We start from the raw sequence: 11,666 nt of genomic DNA on the forward strand, positions 1-11,666 counted from the left end.
TGCTTGGTAGTGAGGTGGCATATGTTGGGAATATTAGCTGTTTAAACAAAGATTAACGTGAATTTTAAATAGTTGATTATTAAATTAGATAATATCAGATCACTATTGTAACTCAGAAATGAAATTGAATCAAACGAAAATAAATGAAAGTTAGAAATACAACCTGATGGTCGAGGCGTGCAAGACACTGTCCCAAGAATCTAATTGCCCCCTCTCGTACAGGGCTACGCGGTAAAAGTTCTCGGAGATACAACGACCCTCGGTCAGGCGACCTTCTTCTCGTCGGCACGAGCTTCAAGAAGGCTTTGCGAATTCTCCTCGACTTTCAGGGAACAAACAATGATTTAACAGCAAGAACACGAAGATGAAGAACAGAGAAGAGGAGAGAAAATGTTGTGTTTTTCACTGTATTCAAACTCTTGCAGGTTTAGGTCCTTTTATAGGGGGAAAACAACCGTTATTCATAAATCTGCAGTTAATATATTTTAATTACTCGCCCATTTATCACGTTTTTAATCACGTTAATAAATCTTAGCCGTTACAAAATATTTTAGTTACAAAATAAATCCGGAAAATATTTATCACATTTTCGTTACAAAATATTTCTATTATTTACGTTTTTAATCTGCATCATATTAATTATGTTTTAATTATTCTAATTAGCAAAAACAAAATATAGCAGATTAAGAGCCCCTCAATCAGGAGCTACATTCGTGTCTGCAGGTCGTGTGCGCGCGCCACCCGACCCGACCCGAACCCGAGCCCGAGCCCGAGCCCGAGCCCGACCCGGCCGGCGCGTGCGTGTGTGGTGTGGAGCATAACCTTTATTTTCTTCTAGGCATAAGAGAGAAGGAAAAGGCTTATAAACACCCTTCCTTCCTATTCCATTTCCTATGTGGGACTAAACTTTCCCACTATAATGTCCAGTTTTAAGTTACACTTATTATAACTCCAACAATCCCCCACATAACTTAAAACTTAAAATAATTCAGAAATAACAGTAAAAGAAGAACTTAAAAGCAAATAAATAAGATTACTAGTTCCCTTATACTATGTAATAGGTGGAGGTACCTTTCGGTTTGAACCTTCACTTAGTGACAGTTGTATAGATCCGTGAGAGCTTGGTGGACTACGCCTTGAACCAGTCCCATTTATCGGATTTCTACCGAAAGCACACATAGTACAGTTTTGAAGAATTCTAAGCGGGTTGCGCTATTATCGGACTTGCGCAGACATCTTTCATGTGTGTTACTAGGGAGTAGCCTTGATCCCATAGTCGCGGCCTCACAACTACACACATATAGGTGAATCCTAATAAGGATGCGAGCAAGTAAGCATCCTGCCTCATGGGTCTTGGATTCATTAAGAGTTTAACTCAACCTTTCACTTGCTTTTTATGAGTACTGATCATCCTAGGGATGGGAGCAAATAAATTTAGTGCTCCTCACAATTAATCACTCGTCCAGTTTGTTTCTACCCATTAAACCTCTGCGAGGTTGGGTTGCCACTGCAATGATTTTTCTTATGGGTTTAATCCCATCCCCCTCGATGATTCTAGGACCACTGTCCTAGATAAGCCTTTAGTTAAGTGATCTGCAAGATTTTTTTCTCTGATCTTACAAAATCTAAGGCTATTACATAGTTTTTCATCTTATATCTCAAGGATTTATGTTGCACTTTCAAGTGTCGATTCATCTTCATATTTGCATTCTCTTGATGATATTTGTCAATAGCTGATCTGCAATCACAATGAATAGAAATAGCTGGTAATGATTTTTGTATTAATGGAATTTCAGTAAGTAAATCTTTTAACCATTCAGCTTCAATACTAGTAGTATCAAAAGCTATCATTTCTGATTCCATTGTACTTCTAGCCATTACAGTTTGTTTAGTAGATTTCCAGGACACAGCTCCTCCTCCTAAAAGGAACACAAAACCAGTGGTGGATTTTACATCTACTGAGTCACTAATCCAATTTGTATCTGAGTATCCTTCTAATACAGATGAATAACCTTTATAATATAAACCATAGTTCATAGTTCCTTTTAGATACCTCAAAATTCTTTCTAGAGCATCCCAATGACTCTTATCAGGATTTGATGTATATCTACTAAGTCTATTTACTGCATAAGCAATGTCAGGTCTGATATAGTTTGTCAAGAATCCTAATGATCCAATTATTTGTGCATATTCTCTATGTAATTGAGGATAACCTGTATTTTTCTTTAGATGTTTATTAGGATCATATGGAGTAGAAACAGGTTGACAATTTAGATCATAAAAGTTCTTGAGAATTTTCTCTATGTAGTATGATTGTGACAACACATATCCATTCTTATTTTTCAAGATTTTAGTGTTAAGAATTAAATCAACTTGACCTAAATCTTTCATGTCAAAATTTTGTGATAAAAAATGTTTGATTTCATTTATGCTTTGTATGTGACCTAAATCTTTCATGTCAAAATTTTGTGATAAAAAATGTTTGATTTCATTTATGCTTTGTATGTCAGAGCCAAAAATAAGAATATCATAAAAAATGTTTGATTTCATTTATGCTTTGTATGTCAGAGCCAAAAATAAGAATATCATCAACATATAAACATAAAATCACAATTTTGTTGTCATTATCTATTTTATGATATACACACTCATCTGTTTGATTAATTACAAATCTATAGGATAGTATGATCTCATCAAATTTCATGTGCCATTGTTTTGGAGCTTGTTTGAGACCATATAGTGATCTAATAAGTTTGCATACTTTCTTCTCTTGTCCAGAGGCAACAAATCCTAATAAGTTTGCATACTTTCTTCTCTTGTCCAGAGGCAACAAATCCCTCGGGTTGATCCATATAAATTTTTTCATCTAAGTCTCTATTTAAGAATGCAGTTTTAACATCCATTTGATGTATTATAAGTTTGTGAATGGATGCTAAAGTTATGAGGACTCTAATGGTAGTAATCCTAGCTACTGGAGAATAAACATTAAAATAATCAATACCAGATTTTTGGGTATATCCTTTAGCTACTAATCTGGCCTTTTATTTATCTATTATTCCATCTGGTCTGAATTTCTTCTTAAATACCCATTTACATCCTATAGTTTTGCAGCCTGAAGGAAGATCAGTTAGTTCCCAAGTATGATTTTGAACTATAGATTGTATCTCATTATTTATAGCTTCCTTCTAAAATAGAGCATCTACTGATTTCATTGCATCTTTAAATGTAATTGGAGAATCTTCTATAAGTAATACATAGAAATCTTCATGGACCTTTTCTATTCTAGTTCTTTTACTTCTCCTAGGCTCCTCTGGATTTTCTAGTGGTCTAATTTGTTTAGAACTAGTTTCACCTTGGTTAGAACTAGGATCTGAATTGCTAGAGCTAGGACAAAATATTTTCAAAGTAATGTGTATCCCTAGCTTCAATTATGGTGTTGTTGGCTATCTCATTAATATCAGAGTTGATTATTAAAAATCTATTTGCATTACTATCAGAAGCATAGCCAATAAATATTCCATCTACAGTTTTAGGGTCAATCTTCTTTCTCTTATTCTCAGGTATTTTAAGTTTTACTAAGCACCCCCACACTTTCAGGTGATCTAAATTAGGGTTTCTATTCTTCCAAATTGTGTAAGGGGTTTTATCAGAATTCTTGAATGGAATTCTATTTAGTATATGACAAGCAGTCATGAGAGCTTCTCCCCATAGATTCTCTGTCACACCAGAATTAATTAACATTGAGTTTACCATGTCCATTAAAGTTCTATTCTTTCTCTCAGCTACTCCATTAGATTGAGGTGTATACGGAGCAGTTATTTTATGAATGATTACATTCTCTTCATAGAATTGTTTTAATTCATTAGAAGTGTATTCATCACCTTTATCTGATCTTAGTATTTTAATTTTCCTATCCAACTGATTTTCAACTTCTGCTTTATATATTTTGAATTTGTTTATAACTTCATCTTTGGTCTTAATTAAGTAGAGGTAATAATATTTAGAACAATCATCTATAAAAGTTACGAAATATTTGTTACCTCCTCTAGATGTTCTTCCTGAATCACAGACATCACTATGGATGAGTTCTAATATTTCAGAATCTCTATCAATAGTTTTAAAGGGTTTTTTAGGAAGTTCAGCTTCTACACATATTTCACATTTTTTTCATCATCTTTTCTATTAAGCTTTGTAATTATATTGAGATGCATCAATCTTTTAATTGAATTATCATTCACATGTCCTAATCTTTGATGCCAAGTGATGGAAGGTTCGATATTCAAAGCCATTGGAGATGCAAGGGTAGAATTCTTAACATTTAATTTAAAAAGACCATCACATAAAAATCCTTTTCCAATGAAATTCAACCCCTTAGTTATTACAACTTTATTTGATTCAAAAACAAGTTTGTAGCCTTGTTGCACTAATAAAGATCCGCTAATTAAATTTCTCCTAATGTCTGGTACATGATGGACATCCTGCAGGATCAAAGTCTTATCAGAAGTCAGCTTTAGGTTGATCCGACCTATTCCAGATACATGAGCCATATTATTATTTTCCATTGTCACAGTTCCTCTACTTGAGACCTGATAGGTGGAAAATAAAGATTGATTAGAGCAAACGTGAATATTAGCTCTAGTGTTGATCCACCAATCATTTGCTTAAAAGGTCATGTTTATTTCAGGGGTGAAGAGAACAGACCTGAAAGCAGTCTCAGCTGAACTGGAAGTCGTCATGTTTACTTGTGACTTATTAGGTGGAGGTCCTCCCTTCCTAGGCTTGGGTGGTTCTGTCTTCTTGTAAAAGCAGTCCTTAGCAAGGTGGTTGATTCGTCCACAAATGAAACATGCTCGACGTTCAGCTCCTTCCTTCTTTTGAAAGTGGACATGGTTCTTATTTTGATGAAAGGATTTATTCTTAAATGTTTTATTTTAATTTTGGTGGAAGGGACGTTTCTTGTGTTGGGGAAAGGGTTTAGATTCAACATTATTTACTTTGGGTTCTTTGGGTTTAGATTTTGTCACATTTTTCTCCCTGGGTCTATGTTGCTCTTCGATTCTAATGGCATTCAACACTTGCTCTAGGGTAAGATCTCATTGGGTGTGGTTAAGGTTTTTGGCAAAATCTGATCAGGACTCAGGAAGTTTGTCTATAAGGCATGCTATCTGAAATGTTTCATCTAAGATAGATCCATTCATTTTTAATTGGTGAACTATATGTTCAAATTCATGAATTTGCTCATTCATTGGTTTAGAATCTAACATTTTAAATTTGTTAAAATCAGAAGCTTTAAATCGTTTAATTTCCATATCATCTAAACCATACTTTTTCTCTAGTGTTTCCCACAGAACTTTAGCATTAGTGATATTTAATTTCCATATCATCTAAACCATACTTTTTCTCTAGTGTTTCCCACAGAACTTTAGCATTAGTGATAGTATAATATATATCATATAACCTATCAGATAAGGCTCCTAAGATTATGTGTAGACAATGATACTCTATTTCTTGAGGTGTTCTCGGGATAGGAATGCAATCTGTGGAGGAAGATGAGGAAGATTGCCTAGTAACTAGTCTAGATGAAGATGGGTTGTCTAGTTCTATGGCTGTTATTAGATTTAGAATTGTTAACCAAAATCTCATTTGGTTTTGCCAACGACGAAAATTAGTCCCATCAAACTTCTCTGGTTTAGCCGACATAGTTTCACTTGTAGCCATAATCTGATGATGAATGAATAATTTTGTTATTATAATACAACAGATATGATTTAAATATTCAAACAAAAGAATCAAGTGTAGCATGTCGGTTTTATAAGATGTATACTGTATTAACATAACAAACATAATACGAAACAGAATACTAAACATGCTAAACATGATATTATTCTAAACAGCTAAATTAGATTCTTGAGTTTTTGGGAATATTAGCTGTTTAGACAAAGATTAACGTGAATTTTAAATAGTTGATTATTAAATCAGATAATATCAGATCACTATTGTAACTCAGAAATAAAATTGAATCAAATGAAAATAAATAAAAGTTAGAAAAACGGCCTGATGGTTGAGGCGTGCAAGACACTATCCCAAGAATCTAATTGCCCCATCTCATACAGGGCTACGCGGTAAAAGTTCTCGGAGATACAACGACCCTCGGTCAGGCGACCTCCTTCTCATCGGCACGAGCTTCAAGAAGGCTTTGCGAATTCTCCTCGACTTTTAGGGAACCAACAATGATTTAACAGCAAGAACACGAAGATGAAGAACAGAGAAGAGGAGAGAAAATGTTGTGTTTTTCACTGTATTCAAACTCTTGTAGGTTTAGGTCCTTTTATAGAAGAAAAACAACCGTTATTCATAAATCTGTAGTTAATATATTTTAATTACTCACCCATTTATCACGTTTTTAATCACGTTAATAAATCTTAGCCGTTACAAAATATTTCAGTTACAAAATAAATCCGCAAAATATTTATCACATTTTCGTTACAAAATATTTCTATTAATCACGTTTTTAATCTGCATCATATTAATTATATTTTAATTATTCCAATTAGCAAAAATAAAATATAGCAGGTTAAGAGCCCCTCAATCAGGAGCTGCATTCGTGTTCGTAGGTCGTGTGCGCGCGCCACCCGACCCGAACCCAAGCCCGAGCCCGGCCGGGCCGGCGCCTAGGCATAGGAGAGAAGGGAAAGACTTATAATCACTTTTCCCTCTTATTCCATTTCCTATGTGGGACTAAACTTTCCCACTATAATGTCAAGTTTTAAGTTACACTTATTATAACTCTAACAGCATAATCCCCTCCACTCATTCAAATGGTTGCATATCCTCATGCACTCCTCAACCATGTGAATGTAGCTCCCTATTTGAATGAGTGGAGGGGATTGTGTCACCTCACTACCAAGCATAAAATTTATGATTGATACCAAGCATACTCATATTTCTCTCTATATATAGGGTTATAATACACCTAGGGTGTAACTAACTTAGTTATACCCACCTATAAAAGCACATATTTGAGCGTCGATATTAATGATCATTACCGTCCATTATGATCTACATGTCATCAAATGAGTATGAATCAAATATCATGTGCATGTCTTGGAATTTTCTATCCTATAATATCGACGCTCAAACATGTGCTTTTACAGGTGGGTGTAACTAAGTTAGTTACACTCTAGGTGTATTGTAACTCATCATATATATTATATATATATATAATATATATATAATATATATATATTATATATATATATATATATATATTATATTTATATACTATATATATATATATTATATATTATTATAGATATATGAGAAATATGGAAAAACTTGGTACCCAAGTTTTCTCCATGAACTTGGTAGGACGGTGCCCAAATCCCACCTACATCACGCCTCGAGAGAGAGGCCTCACACTTTTATAAATAGGCTCATCTTCGAGCGTGCATGTAGGGCGGGTATTTGCGCACCTCACTACCAAGTTCAATGAAAGAACTTGCGTACCAAGTTTCTCCATATTCTCTCTCTCTCTCTCTCTCTCTATATATATAATATATATATATATTTTTTTTTTTTTTTTTTTTTTTTTTTTTTTTTTATTTTTTTTTTTTTTTTTTTTTTATATAGTATATATATATATATATATATATAATTTATATATATATTAGTGTGGTGGGGTGTGTGGTGTGTGAAAAAGCCTCTGAGCTTTTTCACCGCAAGCCTGCAACCAATTGAGATTTTAATTAATAGTTGTGATGGTTGAGATGTTTTTAAGACAAGTTACTTGAAAATTGATACAAGAAAATCTTTTGATATTCAGATTAATGATGTATAGTGTGGATAAGAGAAAACAAAGATACAAAATCATAGGAAAAATTCTTTTCACCACATAATAAGTATAAAAAAGCACGTTAACTATTAAAATATATAATGAAATAAACATAAAATTAAGGTTCCGTTTGGACACCATGATGTTTTACTTGTTTCCATGGTGTTTTTGCAAAAAATAAAACATCATGCATTTGGAAACCATGATATTTTTTGAGCTAAATCATCCTCAAACCAAAAACACAACACTTATTTTAAAACACATTTTAGATGTTTTAAGGATTGTGCTTTGATTTTGAGTTTGAGAAAGTGTTAATATAATATCTAACATAATATATTAAATGTAATTAATATAGAGTTATTATCAACATGCTTATTATATTATACTATACTATACTATATTATAGTTAATTTAATATATTAGTAATATTTATTAAATAATATAAAAATGTAATAAATAAAATATCTTATATAATAATATAATAACAAATTAAATACCAATATTTAATATGTTAATAATGTATTATATAATAAATAAATAATGATAATAAAATATAAATATCCTAATAAAAAATAGTAAAAAAGATATTGATAATAAATAATAATATAATAATGATATAATAATATACTATACAACAGTATAATCACTATATTACTATTAAATTTTTAATAAAAAAATTGTAATAAATTAATAATTTTAAAATATTATATAATAGTAACATATTTAATAATAACATAACAATATAATAATATTATTATAATAACATATTATATAGTAAATGCAATATAATATATAAAATATTAATATATTATATAATAAATAATATAATTTATTTTAAATTGAAATATTTTTTAATAATAAAATAATTTATTGCTAACAAATGTTAATGTAAAATAATATATTCATAATATAATAATATTTATTTATATCATAAATACTAATATATTATTAAAGTACTATTAAATAAACTATACATTATTAATATAATATTAAAATATTTTAATATATTTATTTATATAGTAAATATTATATTATTAATAATATTATATTATATGAATAATAGTATAATATACATTATATTAATATAAATAATAGTATAATATCCTATATTAATAATAAACATAACACTATTATAAAAATACTATATAATCATAAACAATAAGAAATGATATACCAAAATAAATTAAATATATAATTATTTGAAATTAATATGTAGGGCCAAGTTAAATATAATTCATAATATAATTATAATATAATATAATATAACTCATTAAAGTATAATATAATATTATAATATATTATATAATATTATATTGCATTACATTTAATACTTATTGTTATGGTGTTTACTCACCCAAGATACGGTATTTGCAAAATAATACAATAAAAGTCCTGGCGAAATGACCTCAATCCACTTAAGTGGCCCGAGCCCAATAGAGGCCTCGACCCCGTCGACTCATCAAGTCGATATTCTTTCATGCCGACGCGAAAGACGGGATCGGTCAACCCTATCGTCGAGGATGACCCACCTAGGGAACTCGACCATTCACTTGGCAACTCACAGAGATGACTTGATGGACATTCCCTGCTGTCGGCTAAGTTAAGGATTCGACCCATGCCTCGAGCCTCTCCCTCAGAGTATATGTCAGCATTTCAGTCCACATAGGACAAGGCTTATCCAGATTTTGGCATGATGGTCTCCATGACTTATCAGCTGCCCACGTACCTTCTGTCATGCTCTCAATCACTTCCTGAAAAATGCGGAGACACCCTCTCTTATGCCGAACTGACTTCCCCTCCAGTCGTCTGTCGACACCTGTAAAACGAGGGATGAATTAGCATGTTAGTATGCTTTCTGCCACGCTCTGAACCACTTCCTAAAAAATACGGACACACCCTCTCTCGTTCTGAAGTGACTTTCCCTCCAGTCGCCAGCCGACACCTGTAAAGTGAGAAGTGACTCGGTTCTTAGTACACACTTCATCACCACCTCCCCATGCAGGGCTAGAGGGGACCTATTGATCCGGACAACTGAGATATATACATGTAGACTCCTAACCTCTAAAAAAGAAGCGGGCCAAGATCTAAGAAAAAAGTCCAAGCTAAGGCTACTCTCTCTCTCTCACTCCCTCTAAAAAGAGAAAGAACCTATAGTTCTTCGTCTAGACAGAGGAGTTCACGTAGATCCTCTGGGCATACACATTGCCACTTCAAGAACCACATCGGTTCCTGACCTTCCTATTCTCCACTCGAGTTTCACTAACTTGACCGTCGAAGAAACCACGAGGGAACCGGTCCTCGCCCTCTCACGGGTTCTTTTTGTCTGTGCAGCATGGACATCGAGTTTCCGTTCAAGAACCATGTATAAAGTGGAAGAAGGAAGCGACCCCTCCATCACTCTCCCTTACTCTGTCCCGGCGAGGACCCAGGGGGGACCGATCCAGTTTCGGATCAGAACTGATCCCAGTCCGGATCCGATTGACTGTTTGGTCATAGTAATCAACACTTATAATATTATAATAATATAAATTAAATATTATAATATTTTATTTACAATATATTTTAATATAATTAATATATAATATATTAATAATATGTTTAATACTAACGTTATAATGGGTCAAACTAGTGTTGATCAAAAATACTTAACATTGTGTTTTGAAAACGTTTTAAGAAAAAACACAACACCATGGTGTTTTTTTACAAAAACACAACAAAGAAAACACCATGGTACCCAAACGAAACCTAACTTATTTGACATTTTACCAAACAGACAGAAATAAAAAAGCTAGCTTAAAAGCTAGTTTAACTAAAAAAATAAGCCTCCCAACACCCTCGATCTTAACTTTTCTCAAATGGGGCGAAGATTTTAACCCCCACCAAGATCCACAAAAGATGGGTCCCACGTCACCACGTTAAGTAACTCAAAATCTAAACCCTCCTGCATTCGCACTAGCAACAAACGAGGTAATTCATTGACACACGCATACACGGGATTCTCTGGGGTTTTTCATGGCAGCTTCCTCACACGGAGGCGGGGCCCAGTGAAAGCAGGCCCATTTGGGGGATTTAGGAGAAGCCAACAACGGCAATAGCTGGATCACCTCTGTACGCCCGGAAAAAAAACATAAACCGCGTCGAGACTCTTCACTCGAGAAAAAGATAGGGGAAAAGGATCACTCTCTTTAATTAAAGAGCCAGCCAGCTCCCTTTCGTTTCTTGATGATCTCACATTGTACGCCTTGACTTTGTAAGGATAATCCTGATACTGGTAGCAGCTATCACTGTCAGCATCTCTCACGATGGAGACTAGCTAGAGTGTGTGGATAGCTGCAGACCCGACCCGAGACCCGCTTTGCCAATTTGACGCTGACTCTTTGCTGGCGAGCGAATTTATACGGAACCGTCTGGTTGCTGGCTTTGACGACGTTCATCTCTATCATTATCCCAATGTCATGCGAGACCGGGTGCTACGTTGCATGCGAACACGGTAAGAATCACCTCTAGAATTTGTAGGGGTTGCCTCTACAGTTGGTATCAATCGACATACATATCTGAGATATGGGGGGATAAACCGTGATAACCCCCACTTTATAGTCCCACAGTAGAAAATTAAGAGAGTGTGGATGGGTTTAATTAGTGAGTTATGAGAGTCAAGTATAATAATCACTAATCAATTTTGACGGTAGCGTGAGTCAAACAATATGTTGCTTTTAGCAATTTCTATAACATGCATCATGTCTATGGCATGCAAATGGGTCGAGAGCGATGCATGTCTTTGGCATGCAAATAGGTCGAGAGCGTGATAAATGATATTGGAATAGTTAGTCGGAAG

The sequence above is a fragment of the Asparagus officinalis genome, chromosome 4 (genome assembly GCF_001876935.1).
Source record: "Asparagus officinalis chromosome 4, Aspof.V1, whole genome shotgun sequence".
NCBI classification, from domain to species: Eukaryota; Viridiplantae; Streptophyta; class Magnoliopsida; order Asparagales; family Asparagaceae; genus Asparagus; species Asparagus officinalis.